Source organism: Rhinopithecus roxellana, chromosome 8 (genome assembly GCF_007565055.1).
Source record: "Rhinopithecus roxellana isolate Shanxi Qingling chromosome 8, ASM756505v1, whole genome shotgun sequence".
Classification (NCBI taxonomy): Eukaryota; Metazoa; Chordata; class Mammalia; order Primates; family Cercopithecidae; genus Rhinopithecus; species Rhinopithecus roxellana.
In genome coordinates, this window is record NC_044556.1 from 56,639,764 (window position 1) to 56,653,243 (window position 13,480).

Genomic DNA, 13,480 nt, shown 5'->3' on the forward strand with positions numbered 1-13,480 from the left:
ACTCAGGAGGCTGAGGCAGGAGAATCACTTGAACCCGGGAGGCAGAGGTTGCGGTGAGCTGAGATCGCGCCATTGCACTCCAGGCTGGGCAACAAGGTTGAAACTCCATCTCAAAAAATAAAAAACAAACAAACAAAAAGTAGAGTGAACAGTAAGCATTAAGTAGGGCTGAACTCTGACATGAGGTGAAATTAAACCCACTTTAGCCCTTGCTCCTCAGGGATCTCTGTTGCCCATCAGTGGAGGAAGTGGGCGGGCACTTGGGCAGGGAGGTTGGGTGCCTTTCTACCACCAGTCACTTCCATGAGGTAAAGGAACGAAAGGTACACGGCTGGTGGAGAGCATCAGGGGATATGGTGGAGGGGAAGAGGCTGGGAAGAGGGTTCTCAGGAGGACGGGCACCGAGCCAGATGAGAAGGCGAGTCCCCCCGACAGGAGCAGGTCCGAGGGCACAGTCCACCGTGGGGGCGGTGCCTGCAGTCCAGAAGGCCCTCCTGGGAGTGTGTTCAGAATCATTTTTCTGTTGACTGGAGAGGGATGAACCTTCCACAGTAGAAGAAAAGGAAAAGGATGGAAGACACACGTTGCTGATTGGCCTTAAACTTCCTTTGCTTTGGTTTTGCTCAGAGCATCCCAATCTTCTCCCCCAACCCTAATTTTCCTCAAACCCCCCGCCCCGATTCTGTGCTCCATCCAGACCTGACCACCCAAAGTTTCCTAAAACATCCTGTGATTTTCAATCTCTGAGCCAGTTCCTTCATGTACAGTTAATTAATTTATGGCTGCCTCCAAATCCCTTCTCAATGCTGTTGGTGAGACCTCCAACAGGATGGGCCATCTCCCTTCTTTGAACTCTCACAACAACCTGACACTTTGCTTTGTGCTTCCATACATGTTTTGTCCTGCATGGCTAGACTGTCTGGGGACAGAACTATTTTATGCAACTCTGTGGCCTCAGTTTTACTTACCACAGTGCCTTACATATAGTAGAATCAAATACATCTTTCTTGAGTTGAATTAAAGTAAAAAAAAAAAGATTGCCTTACATTATTTTCTCTAGGTCATTCATGGTAAAGAGTCCCATGAAGATCTCTTCCAGTCAAGAAAATATTTTTTTGTCTACCATAGTTTGACTTTTAACTATTGCCTTTTGAAGCTCAGATTGATTTAAAGCACTCGGCTTAGATGCTAAAGCTTGCACATTTGCCAACATGAGCTCATAGTTTCATCTAAGCCTGCTTACCTAAGGAGATTTACATTTTTTTTCTGAACATTTATAAACATCTTAGACCAGTTTCTAAACAGAGATATGATGTGATTTCTTCTTATTTTCCTACCAGTGTTTGCATATTAAAAGAACTTGGGGAATATAGTGGCAACCAAATAGACATCAGCAGAATTTCATGTGTGTTGGGGTGATGTCCTAGAGAGAGGTGATTGAGAAGGGCCTTCCCAAAACAACTCAAACCGTACCACCTAGGTAGCCCTATGCTCCTCCTGCTTTGTAGCCATTATTACAACCTTTCCTTACCTACACCAATTTTGCAAGGTTTTCTGCTCATGCTAAGTGATCCACACATTCAGAAAACTGAACATCACCAAATAGAAGTTAAAATGAAACAATGCCCACAGCGTTGATGAGACACATTTAATAACATACGAAGCTAATTTAGTGCCTCATAAAGAATAAGGATAAATGGATCCCTATGCCCTCAGGCCAAAAACAATCTTTATTTTCACATAGTCGAATTAAGTATTTCTGGGGCCAGTGTGGGGGAAAGATGGTATGGAATGGGAGAATCCCTCCTTCCTGCAAGAGGAGAAAGCCAGGGACTGCTCTGTCTGTATTTTTACAAGGAAATTCTTCCTTCGTTTCTAATAGCCAAACTCAGAGGCACTGATGTTGGGCTGGAACAAGGACTTTCTGGTGGGGAGGGCAGCTGGACTGCATAGACTTGAGGTTCAATTTTTGAGGTTCACCTTGCCTTGGGGTCTGTCCTTGTCCACCACTGATGTCTACCATGCTGGACTTTGGAGAACTTTGCTTCCACTTCAACACACCTTGGTACCTTCAGTCAAGTTTTTATTAAAGACTAGGGAGAACAAAAGGGAAATTTAAATAAGAAAAGAGTGCCAGGAATCTGTCTTATAAGATACAATTTATGCATCCTCATCTGTCTCCCTTCTTAGTTGCTGGCCTGTCTGGATGCCATCTTAGCATCTGTGACCCAGGTGGCTACATTTGTCCATCTACCTACCTTAAGGTAGAGCGAGGTCCTGGAGAGATTAGGAAATCTTCCTATGTGCCTAAGGTTCACCTCATCAGATCTGGAGTCCTGTCTAAAGAGCCACCTTTTGCCTAACAACACCAAAGTCAAGGTCTCCTTTATGAAGTTCCCCACCCCTGCCCCCCTCTCCCACCCCTAAGTCTTGTCTTGCCTGCTTCTTCTTGGAGGAAGAGGTGGTTGTCACTGAGGTCTCACCTGGCCCTTTTGTCTTGTTCTTCCTGAAGTGGGGAGGGTATGACATGGGCTTACTCTGTGGAGACCCTAAAGCCAGGATGGCCAGGACGCAGCGCAGAAATGTTCCTGTGGAACTTAATAGGAACTATGACCTGGTGCGGTGGGGCAGTGGTGGGGGCTGGCAGTTTTCAAATCTATGTAGGAAGAGGGAGGACGAAAGGCCACAGATACTTCTGTACACATCAGTCCCACTTCTAACCACTCTTTCTGTCAGGAGGTCCTTATTATCCAATCTCACCCCCTCCCTTTTCCCCATGGCAGGTCCCTGTGATGGAAAGTTTGGCGAGACTTTGATCTCATGTTCCTGCATGTCTCCATGAGTACACCTGTGTTCATGCCCCATTCTGACCACTCGGGCTGTTTGGACATGTCTGTCTGAGGGGACAGCTGTCTGGCTGAGGTGTAGATGGCTGGCTCCATCTTACTGAGCTCTGGTTTCTGTGCCTGTCTGCACAGGGCTGTACTCTGGATCTAGGCGAGAAAGCCTCAGGGTCCTTTCCCTCCCCAGTTCCTGGTGGCAAACATCTATGCCTTCCACTTTTCTTTGGTCACTTTCTTCCATTTACACCAGGCTCCTCTACCAGTGAAGTCCTAGCCCTACCAGCAGTAGCTGAAGGATGCTGTCACTGGCCCTATAGGGAGCTAATCCTGCAGGGACATGACTAATCTTTTCTATAACTGGGGAGATGGTGTGGGAGGAGGGTAGAAAAGAGACAAGAATCAACTTCTAGCAGAAAACTCTTCTTTTTCTCCCGAAGTAAAGACTACATCTGCTAACCTCACGTCTTCCAGTACTACCTGGGAACTCAGACTGGGAACAAGGACATCAGCTCAGCCATTCTTTGTCTCTCTCTCTCTAATCTTCTGCCTTCAACAAAAATGCAGGACTAGGGAAAGCAAAAAGGAAACGTAGAAAAGAGTGCCAGGAATCTGTCTTATAAGATATAGTTTATCCTTCCTCATCTGCCTTTCTTGTTAATTCCTGACCTGTCTGGATGTCATCTTAGCATCTGTGCCCCAGGTGGCTACACTTGTCCATCTACCTACCTTAAGGTAGAGCCAGGCTCTGGTGAGAGAGGAAAATTACCGGTCAGGTTCAAAGGGTGAAAAGGATATGCCAAGAGCGAAAAGAGCATTTGGAGGGGGGGCGAGGGACCCAAGGAAAGGAAGGCATACCAGACCCGCAATCGACCTGCGGGCGTGTCTGGGTTTGGAGTGGATTTAGTGATTGATCCCGTGGGATTTTTGATGGTCTGATGGGTTATGTTGCTTCTGTGAGGCTTTCTTTCTATGCTTCGTTTTTCGTTATGTATTAGTTAGATGGATTTCTTCTTCTTTATATATAGATAGTTTATATTAATTCCCTCCTTTTCTCTCTTGCTATCGTTTATCTTTCTATAGTTCTCTCTTCGCTCTTTCTCTCTGTCTATCTTTCTCTCTTTCTCTCTTTCTCTCTGCTCCTTCCTGCTCATTTCCTTCCTTCCTCCTTCCTTCTTCCTTCCTTCCTTCCTTCCTTCCTTCCTTCCTTCCTTCCTTCCTTTTCTTTCTTTCTTTCGAGATGGGGGTCTCAATATGTTGCCCAGGCTGGACTCAAACTCCTGGGCTCAAGGAATCCAAGTAGTTAGGACTACAGCTGTGCCCTACTGTGCTGGGCTCTGGATTCTTGATACTGTCTTCTACTCTTTACCTCCTCCCACCATTCCCACTGTATACTGAGAAACCCAGTTCCTTAGAATCTTCAGTTTCAAGGAATGGATCCATTCTCAGGTAACTTCAAGAAAGAGAGGTTTATTAAAAGCTATATGGGGAAATAAAGAAGATTGGAATATTTTATTTAATCTAGCGTTTTAATTGAAACATATATGTGAATATGGTAAAAACATTAAATTTTTTAAAAAAGAACAAAGAAGTGCATTGTAAAAATGGTTTCTAACTCACCCCAGCCTATGAGTTGGTTACCCAGTCTTCCCTTACATTATAAACATTTTATATGCATATGCAAGCATACATATGTATGTGAATATGTATGCGTGTTTCTTTTTATATACAAATGGAGGTGCACTGTACACATGGTTTCACACATTGCTTTTAGTGTTTTCACTAACACTTTATCTTGGGCTCATTCCATATAGGTATTTATGGATCTACTTTGTTCTTTCTCATGACTATATTATATTTCATTATATGGCTGGGCCGCAATTTATTTCACAAATTCCTTATTAATAAACATCTTAATTGTTTTTACCCTTGTGCTATTTTAAGCCATATATATTATATAGATATTCTTTATATATAAAAAGCAAAAGGGTAAAACAACTTTTACACACACACACACACACACACACACACACACACACACACACACATACACATTACAGTCTATACTCCTTCCTTGAGTTCTGGAGTGCTCCATCCACACAGCTGACTTCAAGAACCACCAAATGTAAATGACTCCCAAGTCTCTATCTCCAGCCCAGAACGGACCCTGAAGTTACATATAGGCTCTGAACTGAGGGATATCTCCACCTGGCCATGCCAAGAACATCTCATTTGAAGATGGACACATTTTAACTTACATTTTCATACAGATCAGTGTCTTGTCCTCAATTTCCTATTATCCTGAATTCCTCCCTCTCCTTTGCCCCTCGCCCCCCATCAAATCTTCAAGTCTGTATCGTCAAGTCTTATAGATCCTGCCTCCTTAGTGTCACTCGGATCTATGCCCTCCTTTCCACCTCACTGCCATTGTTTCAGGTGACACCTCTCTCTTGCCCAGGCAATTGCAATAGGCTCACTGTCTTTTTCTCATCCCATTCTGATCATTCTTTACTTGGCAGCCATCAGATCTCGAATGCAAGTTTGATTCAATTACTCCCAATTTCAAATCCCTCCTTTCCTTTCCAACTGCTCTGGTATAGTTTGAGTTCATCTGATTACTGCCTACCCAGGCTTACTTCTTAGCATGCCCTCTTCACAGTCTATCTCTCCAGGCATGCCACACTCCACCAGTTCCCAGACTACTCCTGGCTGTGTCCTTGCTCACGTGGCTACATCTTGAAACAGCTTCTTCCTACATCTCCCTTATACTGAATACTTATCTTTCAAGATGAGGTCAAGGTGACCTCACCTCTTTGGGTGTCCTCCCTAGGTAGAACTAAGCAGTTTCTCTCTCTGCCCCCTCTGTCACACTTGTAACACTTTGTCTCTTTTCTTACCTTCTACACTGTGAACCAGCATATACCTGAGGGCCTGGCATGTAGAGGTGCTCAATAAATGATTGATGAATGAATAAGTCAATGAATGAATAACAAATAAATTCTGCTTCTCTGCCTTCCATTGAATCAGTACCTTTGTTAAAGAGATGAGAACTCTGACATACATCTAAGTATTGAGACTCCCACGGAGTTATCTATGTTACTGCTTGGGGACGGAGTTCAGACCACACTTGGAAACCCAAGTGCTCTATGGTTGGTGGTAATAGAGAAACCAGCTTTGAGCACCCGGGCCTGTGCTCAGGGACCCTGTGAGCCTCATAAGTTCCAGAAGTGATAGAAGGTGCCTATGGTCCAGGAAGAGGCTGATTACACCTGTGTTCTTCTTGCTCATAATGGGAATGAGAAGGGAACTCTTCCATGAATCCCATTTCTGCATCCTTTGTCATGATCCTCAGGCCTGATTCCCAGCCATGGCTTTTGGCTCTTGAGGCTACCTGACCTGTGGGAGATTCCACACCTGGGGAGAGACCCTTGTCCTCCCCAGTCAGGGCAGAGAGCTTAAGTTCAGGATGAGAACAGACAGCACAGGGCCCTGCATGGCTGGGGTGGAAACTGAAACCCCTGCTGGGTATTGGTATTGGTGTGGGGCATCAATGGAGTCCAGACCTCTGGGAGCTTTTAAGGAGGAAGGTAGGAGCGAGCCAGATCAGGCTCCTTCAATCCCTGGATTCTCACAGGTCCGGACCTGGAGCTGTCACTGGAGGTGGGGACTATTGAGTCACCCTGGACTGAGGCAGCATGTGAAGTGTGAAGAAATTGGAATTTGTTCAGGAGGAATAAGATAGCTATATAATTGGGATGATTCCAACTGGAACCAAACATGTCGATGGGGAGGAAAACCCAATATATGGTAGGATCAGGGAGAGAGAAAAAGGGAGAAGAAAAGGGAAAGGATAGAGGCACATGGGAAAAGAAGAGGAAGGAAAGAAGAAGGAAAGGGAGGAGAGGGAGGAAAGGAAGTCCAGGTCCTGCCCTTCTCTGTTCAGCATGAAGGACTGGAGACAGTGACACTGCACTGGTGCCATCCAAGGGCCTCCATCCCCAGCAGAGGCCTTAGACTGGGGGCCGCCCTGTCCCTTTGTCTTGCAACCTGGCTGTACCTCCAAGCCTGGCCAAACCTTGTGTTTGAAGGAGATGCCCTGACTCTGTGATGTCAGGGATGGAAGAATACACCACTGTCTCAGGTGAAGTTCTACAGAGATGGAAAATTCCTTCATTTCTCTAAGGAAAACCAGACTCTGTCCATGGGAGCAGCAACAGTGCAGAGCCGTGGCCAGTACAGCTGCACTGGGCGGGTAATGTATATTCCACAGACATTCACACTAACTTCAGAGACTGCCATGGTTCAAGTCCAAGGGAGTCACCAGCTTGGGAGTTTGTGGGGCAGGAGGTGCCTCTCAGGGGTCCCATGTCTAGAGGTCAGTAGCTCTCTGGACAGGACCCCTGTCTCTGGCTGCCCCTCATGCTGGGCCAATGTGTGGGGCCCCGAGGTTTCCCAAGATGTTGTCTCAATACCCCCATCTCCCCACCATGGGGCACATATGGAGCCAGCGGAAGGAGGGGGGAGATTCCTGGGAGGGGGGCACTGGACCAGTCCAGGTTCACCCTTCCCCTCTGTGGACTAGAGGACCTCGAAGGGCCCCTCTGCCTCTGACTTCCAAGATTCCAGAAGGGTCTGGCTGTGTGGGAGTCATTTCAGAGCTTGTGGGTAAGGACAAGAGGACAGGTCCTGGGGATCAAACTGCCTCCCATCGGCGTCCCCAGGCTGCAGCCTGGGATGAGTAGAAGCTCAGGCCTCAGCCTCCTGAGGCTTCATCATCCGGGACTCCCCTCCTGAGCCCTGGGCCTGCATCTCCCCAGAGCTGTTCCCACCTCCTGTGCTGAGTGCCACCCCCTCTCCTGAGCCCTGAGAGGGTAGCCTGGTGACTCTGAGATGTCAGACAAAGCTGCATCCCCTGAGGTCAGCCTCAAGGCTCCTCTTCTCTTTCCACAAGGATGGCCATACCTTGCAGGACAGGGGCCCTCACCCAGAACTCTGTATCCCAGGAGTCAAAGAGGGATACTCTGGACTTTACTGGTGTGAGAAGGCCCCCGAGGGTGGCCAGGTCCAGAAGCAGAGCCCCAGCTGGAGGTCAGAGTGCAGGGTAAATGTGTGAGGGAGTGGCGACGCCCCCAAGGGTCTGGGCATCAGGCAGTGGGACCTCCTGGGAGGAGAGGAGTTGTGGGAAGGGTCCCCAGGAGAGGAAGGAGCCAGGGTCCTGGGTGGTCAGGCTGAGCTTCCCACCCCATGTGCGTCCCAGCTCCTGTGTCCCGTCCTGTGCTCACTCTGCACCACGGGTCTGCTGACCCTGCTGTGGGAGACGTGGTGCAGCTCCTCTGTGAGGCCCAGAGGGTCTTCCCTCCAATCCTGTACTTGTTCTACCTCAATGGAGAGATCTTGGGGATCTCTCCTGAGAATCACTCGGCTCCCCATGGAGCTGTTTCCCCCTTGTTTCCAGTGAAGTCAGAGCAGGATGCTGGGATCCCGTCCTGCAAGGCTGAGAACAGCATCTCCAGAGAGAAGAGTGAGCCCAAAAGGTCTCCCTTGTTGATGCATCTTGTCTTCTAACTGGGCTCTGAGCCCTGGGGGCTAGGATAATGGTTCAGTCATCACTGCACCCTCAGCAGCCTGGCATGGAGTGAGGGGAGCTTGGAGGAGGCAGATGTGTGGAGGGAGAGGAATCTCAAGCGTTAGGAAAACAAGGGCAACAGGGCCCAAGCAGTGAGATGTGTCTCCTTTTCACAACCACAGAAGTTGCGGATCCTTCCAGAGAACTGGTTTCCTGTGGTCTCAACAACGCTGAGCCTTCTAGCTCTTGGCTTAAGACACAGGCAACTTTCCTGCGGTGAGGGTGTAGGGTGTGTGTGAGGGGTGGGGCGGGGGCCAGACCTAGAGGCACATACAGGGCATGAACAGAGAAGTGGAAGGAGCTGGAGTCCCGTGTGCATGTGGGCCTGGGAGACCTGCAGGAGCCCAGAATCCTCAGCTTGGCCCTCATGACTCTCCAAGCCCTCTAGGCACCCTCCCCCTAGAGTTGTCTGCTGGGGTGAGCCATTGACATGGGTCTGTATGCTCTTCTGCAGAGGGAGCTCCGTGGCCTTACAGACAATTTTTTTTTTTTTTTTGGTGGCGGTGGGAGGAGGGCAATCACAGGCCTCTGAGTTCCCCAGGACTCCTCAGAGTGCCAGGGGAGAAACAATAGCTGTTTTGTCCAGGTGTGGCCTGAAGATTCATGAAAGTTACTCTAAAGACCTGGGTGTCAACTGTGACGCTGACCCTGTGTCCTTCCCAAATGGTCCTGCAAAGCTGCCAGGACTCCCACTTTCTACTGCACATCCTAATCTTCTATGCCTGGGAATCTTATCCAATAAATAGAGGTGACAGAATTAGTCCAAGTCAGCCTCAATGTGTGTCAGCATCTCTGCACCTTCCTTGGTCTCAGAGGACACTATGTGATATCTCTCCTCACCTCACTCAGAGTTGGGTGGCACCCTTAACCCCCTTCTCCAACCCAGGGTACCAACTCATAAAGGGGCTCAATGGCTATGAGGACAGAGGGTCCCTGCTGGAATCCTTCACCCTGGACTTCTCCCCGAGTGATCTTGTTCTCCAGCAGTCATTGTCAGTGCAGGGCAGGATTGAGGAGTCTGGCCATCCTGGACTGATTTGGTTTGATTGGTTGGTTTGTTCCTTCCTTCCTTCTTGTTGCCTTGTTCTAAAGATGAATTTTCGTTGCCTAGTGAAGCATCAGCCTTTCCCAAAGACAGGTCTAGCATTTGCCCTCCACTATGAGGTGCCGATCTCTAGGCCCTGGAATGCCATGCCTGATAAAAGTGTCTTTGTTTGTCTAGGGGCCTTGGCCATCAGACAGTTCAACAGTGTGATTTATGATGATGGATTTATGCCAAGCACTATCATTTCTACCTCCAGAGGGACTGGAGACCAAAGGTGTCAGCTTGCCCTTTGGAAGGGCCAGTGACTGAGAGTCAGCCATGTGGGCAGCGTGTGATTTAGTCCTAGTAAAAACTCTGAGGCTTGGGCGAGATTTCCTGGTTGGAAATATTGTGTGTGTATTGTTACACACTGATGCCAGAAGAGTACCCTGTCCTAACCCTATGGAAAAGGACATACTTAGTACTTCCCTGGACTCTGTGCGCTTCTTTCCTAGGCTGATTTTAATATGTGTCCTTTCCCTACAATAAGACATAACCATGAATATAACAGCTTTCATTGTATTCTGTGAATATTTCTAGCAAATTACTAAAACTGAGGGTAGTCTTTGGAACTCCTTGAACTTTCAGGTGGTATCAGAAGTGAGGGCAGTCCTGTGTAGATTGTATTCTTTCTGACTGTACACTTGGCTAAACGCTCATGCACGTCTTAGAAAATGTACACACTGTCGCAAGATAAAATACTAGTTAGGAAGATGAGGTTAGAAGAAAGTAGGGTAGGAAAATAAGTTGCAGCAAGGAACAAGCACAGTGTCCAAACTATGCTTGAGTGTTCTATCCATGACTATGGGAGGGCTACAAATGCAGCTTTCTGCTTTCCAGCAGCAACTCCAAGAGGACAGTAAAGTCTACTGTAAAATCACAGGGCTGCTCAGAGAGATGGCCCTGCTGTTCCTACCACTGGGAGGCATTTTGTCTCAAGAAAACACTGTGCGATGATAATGAACACCATCTTTAGCCTTACCTTTCCCATAGCCCCACTGAATATTCCTGCTTTATAACACTCTTTGACACAGGCCATGGTCATTGATTGTAACAAAGCATTTCAGGGGAGCAAGTCTGCACCGTCCCCATAGGAGGTGGCTTGGGTTTTATCTTTCTTTTTTTTTCTTTTCTTTTTTTTTTCTGAGACGGAGTCTCGCTCTGTCGCCCAGGCTGGAGTGCAGTGGCGCATCTTGGCTCACTGCAAGCTCCGCCTCCCGGGTTCACGCCATTCTCCTGCCTCAGCCTCCTGAGTAGCTGGGACTACAGGCACCTGCCACTATGCCTGGCTAATTTTTCGTATTTTTAGTAGACACGGGGTTTCACTGTGTTAGCCAGGATGGTCTCGATCTCCTGACCTCGTGATCCGTCTGCCTCGGCCTCCCAAAGTGCTGGGATTACAGGCGTGAGCCACCGTGCCTGGCCAGGTTTTATCTTTCTAATAATTCAGCTAAACCTGGGTTAGTGATTCTCAATGGAGGCAGAAAGCCCAACTTTGAGGACCTCTGCCAGAGTGAGCCATGATTACATATAGGAGCATATGGCATGCTTTTGTGGTTTTAAGGCTATACAAAAAGGTGATAAACACTATTTTATTTATTTATTTATTTATCTATTTATTTATTGAGAAGTGTCTTTCTCTGTCACCCATACTGGAGTGCAGAGGTGCTATCATGGCTTACTGCAGTCTCCACTCCCCCTTCACCCATGGGCTCAAGCAGTCCTCCCACCTCAGCCTCCTGAGAAGCTGGGACTATAGAAGTGCACCACTGCACCACCATGCCCAGCTAACTTTGTGTTTTTGGTAGAGATGGTGTTTTGCCATGTTACCCAGGCGAGTCTTGAACTCCTGGGCTCAAGTGATCTGCCTGCCTCGGGCTCCCAAAGTTCTGGGATTACAGGTGTGAGCCACCACGCCCGGTTAATAAACACTATTTTAAAGGATTTTGAGTGGGGTGTGGAAACGTGTTTTTAAGGAAAATATTCCTCTCCCCTGTCCAGGAAATATTTTCATAAGCCCAATATGTAACTAGGTGAAAATCCAGCTATTCTAGTTGAAATGGAGATGAAAGTCCAGGAATTACACCTGGCAATGCTGCCCCATTGTTTTGCCCATCTGCAATCCCCGAGCAGAGGTGCTCCCTAGAACCCTTAAGGCTCCAAGGCATTGCCTTGGGATTTAAGCAAAGTGCTGAGATGGGATACTCCCTCCAGCTTCTACAAGAATAGTTTATTTTTTATCATATTGAGTTTCTTGTAATATTTCCATTGAGGAAAGGTTGCATGGATTTTTTTATTTTTAAGTTCAGCCGCCAGTGTTCTAGAGGAAGGACTTAGCTGCATAGCCTTTGGGTAATACCTCATCAGGTGAGCTTGGGAAAGTAAAGAGTTAGGGACTATACCCCTTACCCCCTTCTCTATCCCCCCAGGCAGCTATCCACAGTCAGCAAAATTGGCTATCCCTAGTGCTAGAAATTGTCCATCATAGAAAACTTCTCTCCACCTCTTCTTCCTCCATCCAGAGAGCAGTTGTAGTGGTTGCTTCTTAACCCTCCACTTCTCCTTCTGTTTCCCATTTCCTCTTCTAGTAGTTTGAGGGGGAATCCCCAAGCCCTTCCCTACCTCTTCTTCTTTCTATTTTTTTTTTTTTTTTGAGATGGAGTCTCACTTTGTCACTCAGGCTGGAGTCCAGTGGTGCGATCTCAGCTCACTGCAACCTCTACCTCCTGGGTTCAAGCGATTCTCCTGCCTCAGCCTCCCGAGTACAGGTGCCTGCCATCACATCTGGCTGATTTTTGGTTTTTTAGTAGAAACGAGGTTTCACCATGTTGACCAGGCTGGTCTCAAACTCCTGACCTCAGGTGATCCACCTGCCTCGGCCTGCCAAAGTATTGAGATTACAGACGTGAGCCACCGTGCCCAGCCCTTCCCTACTTCTTAACCATTTCCATAGACTAGAAGAAAATGTCTCCATTGTTGATGTGCTGCTACCAGGCTTCTTTCCTCTCCGAGGAAGAAACCTCTCAGACATAGGAAATCCTGCCTCATAATCCAATGACTGAAACTCTGAGCCACCTTCAATGTTCCAAGGTCAGAATCCCAGGCAGTCCCTCTCTCCCCTACAAAGAAGGATTTGACCAAGAGAGAAGAGTACCATGGGTGCCACAAAACCGTTGTAAGTGGCAAGGTATTTGGGGAACTTGACAGGGAAGAGAGAAGATTTTGCATGTGATAATGGAAAATATTTAATGGGAAGGAGAGGAGTGAGTAACCATGAGAAAAGAGAAAATGAGATTGCCTTCTGAGTCTCGAAGTGCTAAGTAAACACTTGGTACATCAGAGATGAGGCATGCACATTATCCCTAAAGAATTACAAAAATGAGATGGGGTGGTGTGAACAGCTCTCAAAAGAGTAAGTATGAGAGAATGTACCTCAACACAATAAAATCCATATATGACAAGCCCACAGCTAATATTATACTCAATGGAGAAAAGTTGAAAGTTTTTCTTCAAATATCAGAAACGCAACAAGGATGCCCACTTTCACTACTCCTTTTCAACGTAGTTCTCGAAGTCCTAGCCAGAGCAATTATTCAAGAGAAAGAAATAAAAACCATCTTAATAGAAAGGAAGAAGTGAAATTGTCTTCATTTTCTGATGAAATGATCTTATATATATATAAAACCCTAAAAATCAAAAACCCTTAGAACTGATTTAAAAAATTCCATAAAGTTGCAGGATACAAAATACATGCACAAATTAGTGGCATTTCTGTATGCTAATAACAAGCTATCCAAAAAGAAAATTAAGAATGATCCCATTTACAATAGCAACAAAAGATAAAATAAAATAGTGAGATGTAAATTTAACTAAGGAGGTGAAAGACTTATATACTGAAAGCTATAAAACACTAGTGAAAGAAATGGATGA

The 13,480-nt window shown here is 46.9% G+C and overlaps 1 long non-coding RNA gene and 1 pseudogene across 1 annotated transcript; one reads left to right on the top strand and one right to left on the bottom strand.

Moving 5' to 3' along the window:
• Nucleotides 1–1,609: 1,609 nt before the first annotated feature.
• LOC104660411 lies at nucleotides 1,610–2,300 on the bottom strand. Its single transcript, XR_004059015.1, has 2 exons — nucleotides 2,259–2,300; nucleotides 1,610–2,093 (listed from the first exon to the last, which is right to left on the bottom strand). It is a non-coding gene; the product is annotated as an uncharacterized LOC104660411 (long non-coding RNA).
• Nucleotides 2,301–2,560: 260 nt separating this feature from the next.
• Nucleotides 2,561–12,016, top strand: LOC104660425 (annotated as a pseudogene).
• The last annotated feature ends 1,464 nt before the right edge of the window (nucleotides 12,017–13,480 follow it).